Genomic DNA, 20,309 nt, shown 5'->3' with positions numbered 1-20,309 from the left:
TTTTAAAAGAAAGAGCTTTTTTTTCACCATTTCTTTTAAATAATGTTTCTTGGTACTACTGCTGCTCTCCTAAATAAGCAATGATCTAAGTCAGTATATACCACCTGTGTAAAAGACAAATACCATGACCATAGTTGATCAATGTTGTCCGACTATGGATTAATAATCCGACGATTACATTTCTAAAGCCCTGAAAAATTGGGTTCCAATCTCTGTAATTTTTATGATTTAAAGTTAAAGGTTTTGTTATTATTTAACAAGAGTTCAACTCTCAAGACTGCTAATGTGGTTTGACATTGGTTTTAACTTACTACAGCATGCTCTGAATATTTGCTGCGAGCATAGTAAAGGCTTCAGCCTCCTACGACCTTGAACGGAGTAAGCAGCAAATGGTTTTATGGATGTTTCTGGTTGCTAGCTTGCTAACAGTGACTCTTGTGCTGCTTGTCTTCCACCCTCTTTTTCTGTTTGATCGGTTTGTGTTGAAATATCCAGTTAAGAAAATGGTACAGCTACTATTTATGTGATCACAAACTCGCACGAAAGTATTATTGTCAAAGATTGCATGAATCTGGATTAAAGTTGCATTTGGTAAATGGCTAAAGAAAAATGAGGCATATTGAGGGAATCTTCATGGATGGCATTTCATTTCGAAAAAAAAGCTCCAGCACTCATGTGCCAAAGAGAAAAGAGCCCTGGTGTATCCTCGTAATAAAAATCATCTTGCCTGGGTTTTGGGAGGTGAGGTAAACGCATAAATCCATCTTGATGCACTCAGATCAGCAGCAGCTTTTGGCTGAACCTTCAACGGTTTTCCTGCTTTGCAGATCCATGCACTGACGCAAAGCCAGACATGATGCTGATAGCAGTGAATTCCTTACTGACACTTGTTCGGCTATGTCTCAGACTGGACTGTATTTTGTATTTATTTGATTTACTTGAATTTGTGGTAAAAAAAATACCATCTATAAAATGTCTGACAATACTGAAAAATAGCCGTCACAATTCAGGCTTCATGTTACGTGTTTGTCTGACAAATAGTTAAACAACTCAAAGGTATTTCATTTACAAATAGGTAAAAAAGAAAGATGATCGGAACTTTTTGGAAACCGGCTCATGTTGGCATTTTGATTGAGAAATCACTTCAATGATTAATATATCATTGAAGTGATTGGTTCATTTTCTTTTCATCAACAAATTGATTCATCAGTTTATTCTCCAGTGCCTACTCTACAAACATAAACTAGGCTAGAAGATAGGATTCATATGGACCTGCAGATGATTTAAACATTTTTTTCAACTATAAAAATGAGGTCACAGTGCCCAGGCTCACAACATCTGGCTGGCAGGTGGTGGAGCAGAAACCAAAACAGGAAAGTGGCCTGTCACTGCTCACTGCAACCTCTCTGCTCACTGTGCTCATCCAAGAAGGGGAGTGTTTTGGCATGCCAGGGGGACGGCCTTGAACACCAGAGTCGAGTTCCCTTTGTTTGGTTTGAACAATTTCAGGTTCATGGCTTTGTAAAGACTAAATGTTTGCTAAAAGGGCATCAGCCTTTCTGTCCGTTCATCCCATTATGCTTTCAGCTGAGTGTGTGAGAATGCTGTGTGTACACAATAGGGATGACCTCATTGTTTTCAACTTTATCCAAGCTCGACTCGATACAGAACAATGACATCTGCATGCCACAGTGCCCAAAACTCTGTGTGTGTGTGTGTGTGTGTGTGTGTGTGTGTGTGTCTGTGTGTCTGTGTGTCTGTGTGTGTGTGTGTGTCGCTTACCTCCTCTGAGGTGTCTATTTACCTTCTAGTTTACATAGGTTCTTGAAATATTTACTCAGAGTTTAACTGGTTAATGATTATTTGGACAGGCAGGATGGGATGTTTTGGGCTCCAAACACAGTGGTATGTTGTTGCAGAGAAGCCAGCTTCAATGGGCTTTGTTGCTGATGTCAGTTAGTGAATGCAATCCTAACCTCGCTCACCTCATGAATCTCTGCTCAGACAGCCTGTACACTGTCACCATCAGTTTGACCAAATACCTCGATACGGATCTTGCAATGATATTGTAGGTTTGGCTATTGGGGGCTGTCAATAAATATTTACGCAATGATTCTTGATAAAGAAATTGTTAGTGATGTGGATATAAAAGTAAATGCAAATAATGGCACAGCGAGAGGAGTCTGGTAACTTAAACAAATGCATCACTTTACGTTAATGCAGCCTTTAAATCCAGGGAAAAACATTCTTGTATCACAATATCCATAATCAATATATTGCTCAGCCAATTGTAAGCTGAGGCAACATATATAAGTTGTGCTTTCATTTCCAATCATAGACGATGGTTTCTATTTTAGTGGTATGTCTTTTAGATTAAAATAATTAAAACGATTAGTTGATTAATCGATATAAGTTGATAGACGGATAACAGAGTCATTACTATTCAAGCTATTTCAAACATTTCGTGTTACTTCAAATATGAGCTTTGTTGCTTCTTTAATCAAAAGAAGCAATATGTCATGCTGAGCTCTGAGAAATTATGATGGGAAAGGTCTTACCGTTGGCACTTCATTCATTAATGAATTATTAGTTGCAGCCCAAATGTGTCAATGTGTATTTTATAACATCCCAATGTTCTCAAACTCAGATTTTGTGTCACCTACCAGTAACCTGTCTGTTTCTGTCAGCTGAAAAAAACTCAACAACAAGCCAGTCTTGACTCATGGAGCAAGTGATCGGCACCTTGTCTGTCAGAAAACCTTCGCGCTCTCCTCCTCTCACACCTGTTTCCTCTGCATCGGCTCCTGCCTCGTTAGCCAGTCACTGAAATTGAGCGGGCTGCTCTGTGGCGTTGGAGTGCTTTGAAAGGGTCATCGGAGGCGATTTACCGCACATGAGCTTTGATCCATTCCAGTGGCGTTTTGACAACTTCCAGCTAATGCCTCCGCTGGGTCTCTCCAGTTGAAAGGAGGAAGCTTCGATCAGTGTTTTATGGATGAGTCGTGTGAGCTTAAGCAAGCTGTTTTTCATTAGGAAGTAACTGACGCCTGGGAGGAGGGTTCACTGCCCTAGCGGTTCATTCTAATGACAGCAGGACAGTTTAGAAGTAGTGCATCTTCAATGTGGGACCACATGGTTGTTTTTAATGAAGAGACTGCCTGTAGCCCTTTAACATCTCATAAAGCACTTGGAGAGGAGGCCAGGGCCGAGGAGTCAAGGAGAGGTGGAAAGGAGAGGTCTCACTTCAGCCTGCCCCTCTTGTTTTCTGTATTTTATGGTCTCGTCACTGACAAACTGGTTGAAAAAAAAGTGGCCTTTTTTCTTGCGGTTATACCTTGCAGTCAGTGTGTAAGAGAGCAGTCCGGGGTATGCTTCATAAATTCATAAATTGTCATGTTTCTGGCTATGTCTTGAATTACTTGCATGATTGTGAGAGGCCAGGTGTACAGATTTAATGGGATATCAGACGACTTTAATAGGATGATTGCACTTTGGACGTCACAATCTGTAACCGGTGTGAAAAGAGTATTCAGAGGGTTGTAGCTCAACGCACCACTGGCTTCTCATTGCTTCCCGGTATGGGATTCAATAAGCTAATGTTGCCAGGCAACGGGTGCAATTCCACTTTTAGCAAGTATTGCTTAGTAACAAAATGTGTGTCCAAGAAGTAGAGGCAGCATCACAGGTAGGATACATGATGGATGCAACCCAGGAATCCAAACACCCATTTTAGGAATTTAAAGCAGCTGCGTTGAACCCCAACTGAATAGGATAGGAATAACTTTATGTGAAAAAAAAACACCAGTTTTGGGGAAAACATTAGCACAATAAGCTGTTGGTCGACAGCTCTATGCATGAGCTTCCTATTAATATATATGTTTTTATTTTCACAAATATCCCCACAGGTTGTGTCAGAGCTGGAGCACTCTTGTATCACAATGCACCTCAGCTTGCAAACGGCCGATGGTGCACTCGTGGGAGGGGGAGTAGGAGTAGGAGGAGAGGGGTAGTGTGAACGAGGCCTGCGGGGGTGGTGCTGCGTTACATAATATCAGATGAACCCAGCTGTGCCGTGTTGTTCAGCCCATGGGTGAAGTGGTGCCAGCCGAGCTGACTGATTAGTCCGCTCTTCAGAGTGGGTTCGGGATCAGGGTAGAGGTCGATGAACAGATTGACCCTGGAAAGACTGATCACATGTAACTGAGCCGGTATGGATCAGAGGCAAATTTCAAACGGGCGAAAACGTGAAACGGCAGCACCGATACCCTGTCTTCCGGCACGGTGTTGCCATGGCAACACGTCTGTTGTGTTGTCAGAAACCTTGGAGTGTAATGATAATGCAGGGGTCTAACAACTGTAATTAGAAGCCATTTTGCTTTTTTTTGGTGCTTTTTTCCCCCTTTTTTTCTTTTTTTTTTTTTTTTTTTTTTTTTTTACATCTAAAGCTTCTTCCTGCGGCACTTTCATTTCAGTGGAGCAATGCACCAATAACCAATACCCTTTCATCATGTATTGTAGAAAAAGGCAGCTTACACTAGTTAGGACTATCTTCTCCCCTTGTCTGCAATGTGTTACCCAGTGATTGTGGACAGGAACCTCTCTGAAGTCTCAGTTAGTGTTAATTTGCACAGGAGGCTGGTGTGTTTCATTTGTCCAACTCTGCAAGTAACGTGAACCTTAAAAAAAGACAGAATAATATGCTGCAGGTGTCTTCCAGGAGGAAGCCTGTCACCCGGCACGCTCTATTTAAAAAGCCTGTATCAGAGTCAGTATCATTAAAAGCTCATGTTGCTCTCTCAGACCTCTGTAATTAAAGGAAGAGGCGTCTGTGCTATAACTTGGACTCTGTGTCTCTGATAGGAGCTCAGAGCTGGACACGTAGACCATTTAATAGAAGTTTGTTTTGAACAAACACAAGCTGAAACTCAAGCTCCCCTATACACATCAGTCATTGAGTAACTGTAACCACCGAAATGTCAGCAGCAATGGCGGCTGTGATTTAATTAAAAAATGTTTGTGTTGTATAGCAATTTGTGTTATAAGCCAAAGGAAATGTCAAAGGGTGAACTTTTCATGTTTGGCGGGCATGTCGGGGGGGGGGGGGGGGGGTGCTTTGCGTTTTGTATACATTTCTGGCATGCCTGTTGTATTGATACAGACGTAATAGGGTATAGGTGAAAATTTTCAAGGTTGCCAGTTGATTCACAGTTCTCCAATGGCATTACATCTCTCTGAAATTTGCGGAAAAGCCCACGATAAGGGTGAATTTCATTTAAGAGAAAAAATGTGAATACACATATTATTACCATTAAGCGCTGCCCGAAAACACCCAATCCAGCCTCTCTGGACATCAATCTTTTTTGGCCCTTGTGGCAGGATTTGATTGGGACATGGTGGAGCCATTAGCGCTGTAGTTCTGCACCCAAAGCAGATCCTGCAGCTTTGTTACAGCCCTCAAATGGGTGGGATACATTCAGGAGGGAGGCACAAAGGAACACTGGGTAGGAGACTTGGATGGTCACAAAATTGAAATATAGGTACATGAATAGTCACAGGGCTAGGTAGAGATGAGCAGGGTAAGGAAGATAGATGAAAGACGAAAAAGAAGGAATGGGAAGACATTCGATCTGTATAGGGGGAAAATGCAGAGGGTCGAGATAAATACTAGTAGAGAAGTATAGGTTTTAGAGTGATACTTGCAAGGGAGGGAAAGGTGGCCCTCAAGAACATCCATCCCCCGCATTTAATTGTTTTGTTTTGCCAGGAAAAGCCCCAGATGCCTGTAGTCAAGCAACGGCTCGACCCTTTCTTTTGGTTGTGAGCTGCGGGGCTAAGGGCACTGCACAGAAAGCTTAGCAGTGAGCCTTTTATTCAAAGTCCTTTTCTCTGTTTTGCCCCCTTTGGGAGGTGCAAAGCCTCACATCTGTCAAAGTGTAACAGGGCTTGCTGTCTGTGGCCCTATCTTCTTTCCATCCCTTAAAACAAAGATTACCCAGGAACCCCTGCACACTGTTTCTCACGGCCATTAAACATGCAGTTGTCAATTGGCCTCCCTCGTCTTTTGACCAATAGCCATTTGCCTCTCAGCTGGTTTAGCCCTAATCAATACAAGTGCAGATTTTCTACCTTGTTGGTCTCCAACCATAGGAGGTGTATATATGCATTGTTAAATCCTGCACGATGAATTCTTCAGATTAATTGCCCTTTTTAATTGGCTGCCATTAAGTTTTGTTGGACTAAACTCAAACCAAAAACAAGTAAGTACATGTTGGTCTTTTAAAAGAGTTTGGGATCACTGGTGTTTAGTCTCATAGTGCATGCATGGTCTAGCAAACAAAAGCTAGATACACTGTCTAGTATTTTTCCTACACCTCTTTATGGTTCCTAATGTAAAAAAGAATCTGCATACGTGCCAAAAGTGATGTGAGACATGGTTGTGAAGAGTCACTAAAAGAAGCACATTTTTAGTGAAGCGCACAACAACAAATGTAATGTATTATCCTGCACATTGTAGGTTTGGCTCAAATTACTTCTGGTGGACTGCTGCTGTTATCTTGTTTAGCTACTGACTTTAGAATTTAAATGCAGAACTACACCGCCAAACAAAGAGCTACCTTTCTGTTTCATCAAGACGTGGAAATTAGTTTAGACCTTTTTTGCAGTCGATCGCTCTCCCCTGTAAACTTGTCAGACATTGTTTTGGCTTGCATGTTAATGATGTTACCTGGGATGGGACTGTGCCTGGTGTTTTGAGATTGTGTAGACTGTCGGCAAACTAAAGAGAGGCGCGAGAACAAAACACTTGGCGAACTGCTAAGTACCGGGCTTGTGTCCTCAGATGTCAGCATTAAAAGTCTTAGTGTATATAGACGTGTCTCTCTCTCCCTCTTATTTACCTTGACGTTAAAGCTGCAATTTCCCTGTGTTTAAAAACTATTCTTCCTTACCAACCGTATATGTGGTTGGGAAGCTGGCACACATCTCTGACTATCATTTTCTCCTGACTTTATGTCCTGTAAAATGACACATCTGCAGACAAAGTGAATTATACTGTATTTGATTCAGAATTGTAGGATATGAGTCAGATCACGTTGTTCAGAAACGCAGGATTAGATACATCTGCGTAGATGAGCGTTGTCTGTTTAGTTTCATCTGTTATTATACACAAATAATGTCTTAACAAAATACACCACACAGATTGTTATGCAATATATCATGGATCACAAAGCAACTGTAATGTTGCATAGCTGCAAACTTGTCACCTTTTTTGGAGATAGAGCTTGAAATCTTGCCTATTTCTTTGTTTTACTCGACCAAACTTTTAAATTAAAACGGACCTAATATGATTTTTGTTTGAAAAAAAAACAACCTTTACTAATATCATATAACAACAAATGTGGTAATTTGTACAGTGCGCTAGCTTTGACTACTATGAATTAAATCTGTAGTGCCCACATAGAGGGTGGAGCAAAAAACAAATGAAGGCTGAATAAGGCAATTTTTAGGTAACCAAAATGTTACAATTTAACTTTAATAAACTGAATATAGCATTCCATTTACTTGTACTCCTCTACACTTTTAATGGTTGTGTCATTCATGATTATTAGGGACAGAGAGTTTCTGCTAAAAAATCAATGATCATTTCTTTGGTGTTCTTTACGTTTAAAAATGAATGAGCTATCTGAATACCAGTTGTTCAAGGGATCGATGAGAGGTCTGCAAACAGCATGCACCCGTACGTGTATATGGTTTCAAGGTAATGGTAAATAACCTGTAAAGCGCTTCCTAGTCTTCTGACCACTCAAAGTGCTTTAACACTATATGACATCATTCACCCATTCATAAACTGAAGGTGCCACCTGCCCATCAGGAGTAGCTAACATCTAAGGGTCAAGTGTCTTGCCCAAGGACACATCGACATTGAAACACTTTCATTGATCTCGATTTCATTTTAGTTTAAGAGATATTTCTGTGCCAGTTGAAATGTAGTGGGGCGTAACAAGAGGCAAGAGTATTTCTGATGAATTGGCTTGGCCATGGCAACCCGGGCCACTGTTGTTGCGTATTGTGTGAACACATGTAGAGAGAAGACAAGAACCGCCACAAGAAAACAGCATGTTTTCATTGTCTGGCTGATGTGGGCTGGAGTTTAATGGGCCTCGTGGCTGTGGGTACAGTAGCTGTGATATAGCTTTCATTATCACGGTTTTACCACACCTTTGGTTCCCAATGGGCACCACACAGGCCTACACATACTCTTGCGACAACTGTCGAGGCTTGTACTTTGCCAGATTTGGGTGAGCCAGAGGTAAAGAACAGTTTACATTTTCTAAGGAGTCGCTTTGACCACAAGGCTTAAATATTAATGCTGCTCCGGGTCTTTATCAAGGGGTGACGTGCAGGTGGCTTTTAGAGACACAGAACACGCACATGGCCGAGCACACACATGCACACACTTTCTTGGCTACCTGAATCTTTGATGCGTGTGCTCACTGTGAAGTGTATAAAAGGGGTGAAGTGGAGAGAATGGAAAGGGTTTTCCAGTTGAGATCGTAAACCCAAGTTAAGACTTTTTCTGTTTCTTTTCTATCTCACTTTATCTTTTTCTATTTCTATCTGTAGCACTCTTCTAGGCCCTTAAGCCCTCTTTGTTTGTCCGAGCTGGCTCATTTTTCTGGATAACATTTTCTATTCCTCCGCTCTTCACCTCACCTCACCTTCCTCTCACTCTCCCTTTTTTTTCTCCCCATCTCTTGCCTGTGAACTTTCAGTTGTGGTTTGATTTACAGTCGTAGCAGAGGATCTGCTTCTTTGGTCATGCTTTTTTTTCTTTCTCTTCCTTGCCACGTTTTGTCAATTCCTCTCTGCACACAGATGATTCCCAGGGTTCTTCGGACACACACTAACTTTCCTTCCTTTTCTTATTCCTCCTCTGTTACTAATTCTACTCCTCTTTTTGGCTCAATGGCACGGATACTTGGCTTAAAAAGCAAACACGTCGCCGCCATAGCATATAAACTTCTCAATACTCTTGATTGGTATTAATTCTCTCAATAGGCTCTTAGTTTGTTAACTTGTAGAAAATTGCACATAATTACACAAGTTGCATAGACACTCACAAGTAAGCAGCCACAACCACACACTTATAATCACTATAACCATGATGATAGTAAATCTGAGGCTTCTGTGGTCGTTGGGTGAACTCCTCCTGGCAAATCAAGAGCTACACGAATAGCTTGGCCCGTCAAAGCTTCCTGGCCCTCAGTGCAAAGCAAACACGCACGCCAGGTTTCTCCATATACCAGCAGGCTTAATCCAGGCTCCACTCTGAAGAAGGTTTCACCGACAAATAGATTTGATACAGCAGCTCCGCTAGCCTGTGTCCCTGTTTTCTATAGAGCTGAAGAGTGTGGGAGAGGAAAACTGAAGCTTATGTCCCCATGACTGAGGAATGTGAAAAGCAGGCAGCTGAGACTTGGAGAGCTGCATCCAAAACAATAAAGATAGGTTTAGAATGGGCATAACGTGAGGATAGGTGGCAAAGGAACAAAGCTGCTTATGCTGGCTCGCGGTGGCTTTGAAATGAAATCCACAGAGAAATGTGAGTTTCTGCAAATTCTAGCTCTCCCAAACACCTGCATGGGGCTTTATAGAGTCCTGCATCTTCAGTCTGCGTCACGTCACACCCCACACTTTATGGACTCACTCCTGTAATGTAGAAATGGGTTTGTTTGGTTAGTTTTTGTTGCAAGTATATTTTTGATTGACACTAGTTAATATCAATAGAATTATTTGTGAAAGAATGCTCAAGTCAATAGTCAGAATTATTATTCTCTCCAGTCTGTATTGCAAGAGGCACACACTTTCATTAGTCACCATGATTAAACCAAGACAGGAAAAAGTGTGTCATTGTGAGGAAGGTTTTTTCCAGTCTCTAATGTCATCCATCATTTGCTCCTGTGAGCCCCCTCTGAGAATTATTTTGGACAGACTGGAATAGTGAAATAATGACACATCCAAGGCCAGCCTAACAGCCATACCGTGGGATCCTAAAGTGCAACATTTCAGCCAACTGAGATTGTCTTGCTGTCTGTCTGGGTGAAGAAGCGTAACCACTCACAGATATAAACAATGCACATTTTACAACTATCGTGTCTTACATTTACACTTCGCTCAAAGATTTGCCATTGTGTATTATTGTTGTTTTAACATGGTTAAAGTCAAAGTCAGCTTCAATGAAACATTAACTTTAGGAGCTTTAAATTCATTCTAACAGTCTGTTTAATCACTTTGTGCCACAGACCTCCATTGTTGTCATTGAATACTACAGATACCTGGTCTCATCTGCAGCTGAAAACTGGCCTGCACAAATACTGTGTAGTCCTATTTGCATAACCTTTGTAAAAGTTGCCAAATGGCCAGATGTTTTTGGACATAAATTAGCCTTTTTAAATATTGCTTTTTAGTTATAATCCTTTTTTTATCTTCAGGATTTATATATAAAAAACAAAAACTTTAGAAAGTGGGATCGAATCCCTTTTGGATATTTGGTGTTTCCACTGTGTCTCCCAATAAGAGTTTGCTCCTCACCTGGGAGGATCCACGACCATCAGTAGCTATCTGGGAAGAGAGCTAGCTCCTTAAATCCTCTTCTGCATTCTTGTGCATCCTGCCAGACATCTGGACGTTGTCTCTTTTACGACCTGCAACTTGAGCTCATGTGCCGTCTGAACCCAGTATACCACTGACCCCATGATTTGTATTGTCAAGCGGTCAATGAAAAAAACTTTGCCAAAGTACACATTTTTCTTAATCACAGCGTTTTCTTTGGTCATATTGGCTTTTGCTTATGCAAATGGATGGAACATGCTTCAAATCTACAGTAAGCATATGTAATTGGAAGGAAATCAACAGTTGGTCTTGTAAGCTTTACATTTATGGAATGTTTTGCAGATTGAATTTGGCGTTTGGTACTTTACTTGGCGAGCATGATCTTTTAAATCCAAGGTAATATGTAGCTCAGAGGCCAGAACAAGTTTGCTAAACAAAAAGACTTCCAGATCGATCAATCGATCTTGTTCCTTGTTGCAAGAAGATGCCGTATGCCTCGCTCCACGGGCTGGTGTAAAAGCATGTGGAGAAGCTTGTGGCTTTGGCCTTAAACATGAACTCTCCTGCCAGCCCACACAATGGTTTTACCAGCTTTGACCTGTTTTGTCCTCCTCTTTTTCTTCCTTTCTCTGCTTTTCTGTGCTCTCCAAAACCTGCGTCTCGTCCTATTTCTGTGCCATCATCTTTCTGCCCTTCCCTGAAACTATTTTAATTTCTCCTTGCTAGCAGTCATATTATCGGTCATAGTTACACTACTGCAGTCCTGTACTTCCCCGGACAAGCTTTAATTAATTTTCCGTTTTCCTTTCATGCTCTAACTCGATTGCATTTCGTACAATACATATCTTCGTACAATTACTCATGTTAAAACACAATTTAGATAATGTTAAATTTATTTCACCAAGTTTCTTAGCCGGCTGAGCAGCCATCTATCTCTTTACAGTCTGACACAGTAGTTTGTTTTTGCTTCCAAACTCCTAAACACTGCAATCAAAACTGGTGTTTTTGATATTATATTCAACTCCCCTGTGTTGTGTGAACCACAAGACTGAGGCCACACTTTATAAATGTGTTGTAACAGGACTCACAATCATTAACTAGTAACATTAACAGAGCGCGATTAATGGACAAGTTACTGTGAGGACTTGCAAGAGTAGTCGACACCAGTGTCCCAGTGGATAAGTGGTAGGGTATTTTATTAATGTGTTATATGTCTCACTCCACTTGGTAGGCTCATTACTATTATGTCTTATCTTATTATTTCCTAAAAATGTGGAATGTTAATGTTGACACTCTTTAAAATCTGGAGTTTGGATAACGTTGTAATGATAATCTTTGTAACATTAACAAAACTGCAGATTTTTTTTGAGCCAGATAACCAAAAACTGAGTTCTTTACAGGGTTAAGGCAGGCTATACTAGCCCAAAATAACATCCGCAGATCTGTCCAGCAGGGAAATATGAATAGAGAGTATGTTAGGATGCCAGACAGAGGTTTGGTGTATCGTTGACTCATGCTTGGTTTATGTGTCTTCTGTCATCAACAAAGCAACTGTGCATGCATGGTGGTAGAAAGTGTAAATGTGTACTGTGCAACTGTGTCCATGTGTTTCAGTTTGCCTAGAGTAGAAGGTTTCCCCCAGATTGACATGGGTGGACCATTAGCAAGCCTCATTAGGCTGAATGCCAGCATGCAGGAACAGACAGCGGAGCAGTCCAAGGTCCAGGTTACTAGTCTGTACTAATAGCTTGGCATATAAAGGATGGTAATGAAGCTGACGATGTAGGTGCAGAGGATAAAAAGAGATTTGGATAGCAAATTTGTTTAAGTTGGGAGGAAAGGATTGGAATATTGGAATAGGTTTGTAGTTTATTATGTTAAGCGGTTGGAGAATACTTATTTTATTTTTACTATCTCAAAATGGATGCTTTTTCTATATTTTCAGTCTGGAATTCAAGCTAGTCATTGTTTACCCTAGTGCCTGGGGCACATGGAATAATGACACTCATTAGCACTACCGTTAGCTACTCCAACTGCTGAAGGTTTACTATACTATACAGATATACACATCAATGCTTCCCATTAATCACTCATTGGGGGTGGCCCGCCAAAGATCTAGCCTCTTAGTTTTGCTCTCAAAGTTTACCAGATTAATGCATTTAATGAAAGAAATCATTTTCTTCTAGGGGAGCATGATCCTGGATACCTGGAAAAGGATCCGATGATCACCCACTATAGTCTCTCAAAATGCTTTGCGAAAACACTGATTTACTGATTGTAACGGTGAATAAAGACCTACCAGACTTTACAGGAACAGCGTTGTTGCATCATTTCATGTCTTCTGTCTGGTTCGCCAGGTGACGTGGTGGTTCACCTCTTCACTGTGATCTGTAGGCTGTAGCTTCTATCTTTATCTGTTTCTAACCTATTACACTGCTGAATCTATTTGACATACTGATATATCCTTCAAACACATACTGTAGACTCTTCCATTTGCTTCTTTCCAAATGAGCTTTTTGTTTTTCCAAAAGATTTATGCAGGGAGTGCAGTTGGTGATCGTGTGGGCTCCGTAGCAATCTGACAGCTTGGAGGAGTAGCAGCGGGGCATCGCGAAAGGATCAAGTGGTTCCCTGCTGCATATTGTAGTTAAGGATGTGCTGCCCTCGCCTACGTCATGAGAAATGATTACAATTTCTTTTTAAAACATAGCTACAGGGTAAAATGGCAGAGGCATTGCATCACACATTAAAGGCTATATAATGATGACGAAAACTGCTATTCTCCAGTGAACTGATCACAAGATGAGATGTTTCAGCGTTTGGCTCATTAGGCTTAGCTGATGACAGTAAGTGGTTTATCACATGTTCACGTCACTTACCACCTCTGCTAAATCAGTTCCCAAATCATTAACAGGTGTTAAATGCAACCGAAAATACATGTGGTAATGACACAGGAGACAAGCTTTTAAAAAAACTCATTTAGGAGACAATGCAGACAATATGCTGCTCGTCCATCTTGGATATCAGATCTTCTTTCAGGTTACAACAGACGTGATTGTTTAGCAATTTCCTTAAAAAAAAAAAGAAAAAAAGAAAACATGCCGGTTTATGTGAAAATGTCTTGTCCAGGTCATTTTTATATGCATTTGGCAAAGCTCGTTCAGTTAAACTCCAATAGTCCAGACATGAAAGATGGTGTTTATCAGATCTCTCAAACTATGGTGCTGCTATAAGTCAAGGCTAACAAGATAATTACAGTATTGGTGATATCTGGTGGGAAACAGGATGTTAAAGTTGGTTGTTGTTACTTCAAATCACAAGAGAAATCAAATGAATTCACAGGACCACCCAGATGGAACTTATATTAAGTCTGCGTTAATCATGACGTTTTTTAGAGTCTTGTTAATGGGATGCTCCTGGATCTTGGATTACCTCTACCATTTTGAGATGCTCCATTAAATTCGGCTCTGATATGTTTCCCCGGAGGCGTTTTAAGCCGATTTTAACAGGCTGAAGGCAGGAAATCCCCCTCAGCGATTCCTACAATTTGTTATGGATTTATTTGCAGGATATCATTAACTTATGCTCACTTTCCCAGGTCACAGTTCAGAATTTGCAGTTTAGAAATCCAAGACTCGTGTTATCACTGTCTCCATCCTCCTTTTTTAAAATCAGGACTCTGTTGTGCACCATTATGAACAGGTCATTGTTCTCAGTCTGATTCAGCTTTTTATCAAAAGGTATCAAATAAAAACAAATTCCTTAATGAGGAGGTATCACTGAAACAAAAAACTAATTCTAACTTCTGGAATTTGACAAGTTTATCTTGATGAATGTGAGAATTTGTTTTGATATGCAGAATACCTGTTAGCGTCATAATATATAAGCTGTATGTTATAGTTCAAGCAACACCATTATAGTCCAGAGAGACAATGTCTTGTCATGTTTCTCATTCTTGTAAAGGTGAAATTATTAGTTGAGTAATTCACTAATCAATTGACAGAAAATGTATAAAAAAATTAATGTAACATAACAAGCTTGCCAGTTGATCAATAGCACAGCTGCTTTTCAAATTATGTTTAATCACGAAAATAATCCTTAATTAGAGTGCTAAGTTTGCCAGTCCTTATTTATTTTTTACAAACCATTTGATCCAGATACTGAAGGTCCTGGTTCTAAACTGTCGAGGTGATATGAAGGAAAGATCAACAATGATGAGGCCTTGAACCCTGAAGGACTTACTGACGACGTCACCTATTAAATGGTTGAGTGTAAGGTCTGTGAGGGCTCGACATGGTGTAAATATAACTGGGACGGCACTTTGCTGCATCCATCACGTGGTGGATGACAAGAATGGTCAAGTAATAGGAGTTACAATTATCTGTATTTGAATTTCTTTTAGGCTCTTTCCTCACAAGATGAGGCAATTTCAAATAATGCTTTTTTAAAAATGTGTTTTTACGATAAAAATATGGTATCTTCTGTGATTTTATGTTCCTTTTTTAATCCTTCATGTTTCTGAGTACATGTAATTTACCAGGCTGAACAAACGTGTGCGTCCCCTTTTTCTTTTTAGATCTCCATGGTTTCACTGGTTACCCTGTGTTTAACTTCCCATTGCAATGAATTGCGGGTAATTCCCTTGGGCAAAGTCTGCATCTAACGCTGACTTACAGAAAGAGTTCATAAAGGGCTCAACATGTCTGTCAGAAAGCCCTCAAACACTGCACGATGTGACAGTGGGCAGAACTCGACCCTCGCGGACTTTGCGGGAGTGCCTCAAAGTCTGTGATTGTGGAGATTGAGATCAGGTCAGAGACTCTTGTTGGAGTTGTTAACTATAAAAACATTGAAATGAACTTCCACCGGAGTCAATTGTCATTTTAGGACAGGATAGAGAGGGTCAGCGCGGGCTGAAAATCAGAAGCTGCCAACTGAACGTTTTGTTCACTGCTCTTTGCTGAAGATGAAGAGGAGCGATATTAAGATTTATTAGTGTTGGTAGTATAGTCTTAAGGATTTGAAATAAATGGGAGGATGCATTTAACAGCAAAACTTTATCAAAATATCTATTTGCGAACTCTCACACAACTCATGTTGTATGATCCTGGTCTTCTTTATCCAGTTGTATACCTATTACTTACTAAACACATGTATCTTTACTAAAACTTCACTGTTTAAAACATGTTGGACTCATCCTGATATGTCGCCGTCATGCACATGCGTGAGGCTGTTTATGTTGGCGCGTTTTAAAATATGTACATTATTCTCAATTAAAAATATCAATCTGTCTTCCAGGGTCACCTGACAGCATTCAGACTGTATCGTCTGGAGTCCACCGGCATGGACAAGGTACTGGGATCCTAAGTGAGTATCCGATTTTCTCAGTTGGGTTTGGGTTTGTGGTCCGAAGGCCGGTTCCGTTAAGTTTGAGTAAAATTTATCAGCTATCATTTGTTTTGTCAAGATAATTGTTCTTCTGTTGCGGTTATTCTTTCCAAAAAGAACCAGTGAACTCTATAAAGAAGACGTTGGTCATCGTTGCCACCTTTGGTGAAAATTAGCAAATGATAGACATTTGGTACCATTAGGTTTTTAACGGCAGGCTTCCCTTAATACTCTTTAAACAAATGCCGAGCATTTTTTCTCTATTCCCATTAGATTTTATTCTCTAAACATTCATTTCTTGGCTATTAATTGTTTTTGTTTTTTTCTGTTGAGGATCCATTTTGAAAGCATTCCCTCACTTTATGAAGGATGTGTTGATTATCACTGGTATTGTGTTAGAAAGGTAAAGTTGTGTTTATTAATATTGTCCACAGTCACGTCAATGGGTCTTTCCCAGCATTTAAAAGTTTAAATGCCCCCCACTATCTTCACCTACACTCGACAGATGGAGGGTCTAGCAACTCACAGTTCAGTCGGGTGCCAAAAATGCCAAAGGATAATGTTCTGGTTTTCCTAGGCTAGTAATAAGGCAAGCTAGACATAGGAATCATAATATTATATACCATCTAAAATGTCAGGAATAATTTAAATTGTAAAAATGAGGAGTAGTCTGCTTTGAGATAAAACATGGTGCGTAGGCGGCCCTTATCTATCAGACAGAAACGGCATGTTTTGTTCCAGTAAATGCTTCTCTCTCTCTCTGTGTTTCTTTCCCTCTCTCGCTTCATTTTCTCTCTCTCTCTCTCAATCTCACCTCCTCTTTCAGCCAGAAATGCTACTCCACACACACACACACACACACACACACACACACACACACACACACACACACACACACACACACACCCATATAGATACAGACACCAAGTATGAAGGAAGAAGGGGGGAAAGACCAGGAATGAGAGATAATGTGGAGAGCAGAGCTTTAAGTATACAAAAAAGAAGTGTCAGTACTCCCCTTATTCATATGTTGGTGTTAATAAGGGGAGTACTTATTACTTATTGGTATCTGCAATCTCTTCTTTCTTTCTTGAAGCATGGTACACAATTACAGTCATAATCAGTTGATTTTATAGTTATATTATTATATTTGGGCCATAGATCTTCTTCATTAACTAAGTGTTTATACCTAAAGTGCTTTCCTGTGTTATTTGTAGCTTTTAATATCACTCTAATATATTTTAGATTGCCGATAGCCTGAAATCAGCATCAGCCAGATAGACGTATGAGATATTCATTCAGGTTTTAGGAGCAGTGACCCAGTCAAGATGCTTAAATATATTATATATTGTGCAGTAGAATAAAAACACCATCTGAATCTCAATAGGGAATAAAATATACCATAATTAATATGCTTTTAAAAGAAAGACGCTGAAAATATAAGCAGTAAAACGCTGAGTATATCTGTAAATGTTTGTTCTTTTGTGTTAGTTAAGGTATACTGTATGCTTCTGAATTCTTATTGTAAGTTTAAATACTAAATTGTCTTACTTTTTCATATATACACAGAGATTTCACGAAATGTTTTGTCATGGAAATTTGTGGAAAAGTCATAGAAATCCATTGGTTAAAATGTGTATGAACTCTGCGCCTCCCAAGAATGTTTTACACTTAACATTATACAATGTTACATCATTTCGGACCATTATTTTAAGGCTATTGTACAATAGTTGAATAATAATTCAATTAATTACAGATATTAGAGCCTTACTTAGGCCTGAACATGTCATGTTTCTTGCAGTATTTGTTCTGTAAAAAAATCACATTTTGTAACTCCAAAGAGCAGGTTTAGAAAACGTGCCTATAATTTTTCCTTAAGTGTCTTTGCTCACAAATAAAAGTAACTACTCTCATTCTCTGCCCCCCCTCACCCCTCCGGCTTCTTTGTGCCGAGCCGTGTGTCTGCTCGTCCAGATGCTCTCAACATCGTTTTTTATGTTCATGTGGCTAATGAGGCGTGGTGCGAAAATGCTGCCACTGCGTCCTTATGAATCATCCAGATAACCTGATATGGAGAGGGCAGAGGAGGGCGCAGATGAAAAAGTTATGGTACGCCAAAAAGTAGAATGCAGAAGTGCCAGTACCGCGTACCGGTGGCCCTCTTCGAGCGCTGGTGGAGAGTGACTGAAAACCACACCAAGAGGTATGGATAAAATAAAGTGGATGAGCACAATTTATGTTTTTCACTTATGTTTCTTTTATTTTAATATTGAGATGGCACTGAACTAAGGGGGGATACTACAGTGTGAAATATTCCATTCTGAACATTATTATACCAGCAACCACCTATTTTCTATGTAAAGATATAGTGGAGTAATATCTACCTGAGCACGCTCCCTCATTGTGTGTTGTCATCTGAGATTCTCCTTACTTTGTTGACATAGCCAAGGTGGCCACGTGTGCAAGTATGTTATGGCTGCCGCACTGCACTCATACGGTGGTTACAGCTGATAATAATGACTGACTGCCTGGTCATGGAAGTGTAGCACCCACCCTCCAGTTCAGCCAAAGGTACACACTGTTGGCTCTGTCAGAACCTTCCCAATAGTATTGTTACATAGCGTTGTTTATACCGTTAGCTGTGACGTTGAGAGCCTTTTCATAAGCAGTATAAATAGACCAAATTTCAGATCTTGCACCTTTTCAAGAAGAAACCAGAAGTGGTCAATACGTGTCTGTGCCGACGGTATCGAGCCACAGTAACTGAGGCAAAATAGCATTAATGGTCATATTTTAATTTTACTTTGATCGATTGTGGATGTGGATGTAAAGGATGTACAACCTCTGCATTCAGTCTGTTACAATGGACTGTTACGTGCACACAAGCCCATTGCACGTTGAATGGGGATACACTCACTTTGAGCAGAGCCTTCCCTTCCTGTCACATATCTGCCCTGGTTTTCAGGTTTTGTTCTGCTTCTATTAAATGCTGCATGTCCTTGACAAAGTATAGTTGGTTGTACTACAGGCTTAGATGCGTTCGCACCCAGCAAGACTGGACTTTGAGGACTTGCATCATTATGGATGTTTCCCCCAGAGCTGCCTCTGTCAGCTGTGTTTTTATGGAATGGAGGGACGAGTGGAAAGAAAAAATTGACTCGATGGACTGACTACACACTTACATTCTGTATCTCGCTCTCTTTTTCCCACTTTCAGTCTCAGCATCTCATCTCCTCCCACATGCTCTCACACTGAGTGAGGAATCAATCCTTCTCACTTCCATTAACTATCCCTATCTGTCTCTGTCGCTCTCTCTGCCTCTTCATTCTGGCCATCCTCTACCGAACGAATACGCTTGCTGTGGGCACAAATGAGCGTGTGTCTCTCCAGTCCCACAGCAATCATACCACGTCCTCATTAGGTCTATTCTAGTGGCCGGCCTTATCCTGCTTCATCCCTTTCCCCCTATAATTGGGCAAAGAAACCTCTGCCTACCAGTCAGCAGGACCCACAAGAACAGCAATTTAGTCCTTACTGCCACAGCATCTATTAGCAGTGTGTAGGTTTGGAGAATGGCCTCTGTCTGAGTAACCATGGGTCAGTGCTGTCCTTCGTCAATTTCATTAAATGGGTTTGTCTTGTAGTCAGATGTTATTCTACTCACCACCACCTTTGTTACCTTTATGGATTATAGCTGTGGCGCATGCCGAAAGACAGATGAAGAACATGTCTATAGTGACTTTCCTGGCTTTGGTCAAGCTAGAATATTTTAGGCTTATTGTTGATATTTTTTTCCATCATGATTAATGTTACAGATACGGGTGCTTTTTTTGGGAGACTCTACATATGATCTTGTGCAAGGCTCTCCCCAGAATGTTTTCACATTGTTTTGGAGAAATAGGCACAGTAAGGATATTCATTTCCATGAACAGCTGAAGTGTGCCTAATTAGTGCCTAAATATAACATTACACAGTACTTTGTTTTTGTACAAACCTTTGTTTTGTATGATCAATTCAAGCAATCATTCTGAAAAGGAATTCTGAATGAAAGGACTCAATACTATTGTTTGCTCCTGTTAAATCAAAACGAGTACAGCGTTTTGTGCCAAAAAGGGAGTTGTTTAAAGATGCAAGACATAATTGTTTCAGTAGCCAATGACAGCTGAGCACAAAACAAGAAGAAATAGAGGAAATGTTGAAGCAAAAAACCTTTGGTTGTTTTGTTGTGTGCTATTGGCAGAGCTTGAGTCCCTACAATATAACTGGTTTGTTTGGCAGTAAAACCTGCCCTGCATGTAAACCCAGTCGTA

General features: G+C 40.4%; 1 protein-coding gene across 4 annotated transcripts in view; it reads left to right on the top strand.

Annotated features, from left to right (window-relative positions):
* The window catches only part of sipa1l1 (signal-induced proliferation-associated 1 like 1), a 74,519-nt gene that overhangs the window by 8,797 nt on the left and 45,413 nt on the right, over positions 1–20,309 (top strand). For 3 of the 4 annotated variants that reach the window (XM_068577628.1, XM_068577626.1, XM_068577627.1), the window contains exon 2: positions 15,910–15,978. The gene's annotated coding sequence lies outside the window, so the exon portion shown is untranslated. Of the gene's footprint in view, positions 1–15,909; positions 15,979–18,059; positions 18,203–20,309 lie in introns of those variants that run through there. The other variant, XM_068577629.1, reaches the window with a different exon arrangement.

The sequence above is a fragment of the Clinocottus analis genome, unplaced genomic scaffold (genome assembly GCF_023055335.1).
Source record: "Clinocottus analis isolate CAN_PGR_092001 unplaced genomic scaffold, fCliAna1.0.p SCAF_15, whole genome shotgun sequence".
Taxonomy (NCBI): domain Eukaryota; kingdom Metazoa; phylum Chordata; class Actinopteri; order Perciformes; family Cottidae; genus Clinocottus; species Clinocottus analis.
The sequence above is the reverse complement of the archived record's forward strand: the minus strand, read 5'-3'. Positions and strand labels throughout refer to the sequence as shown.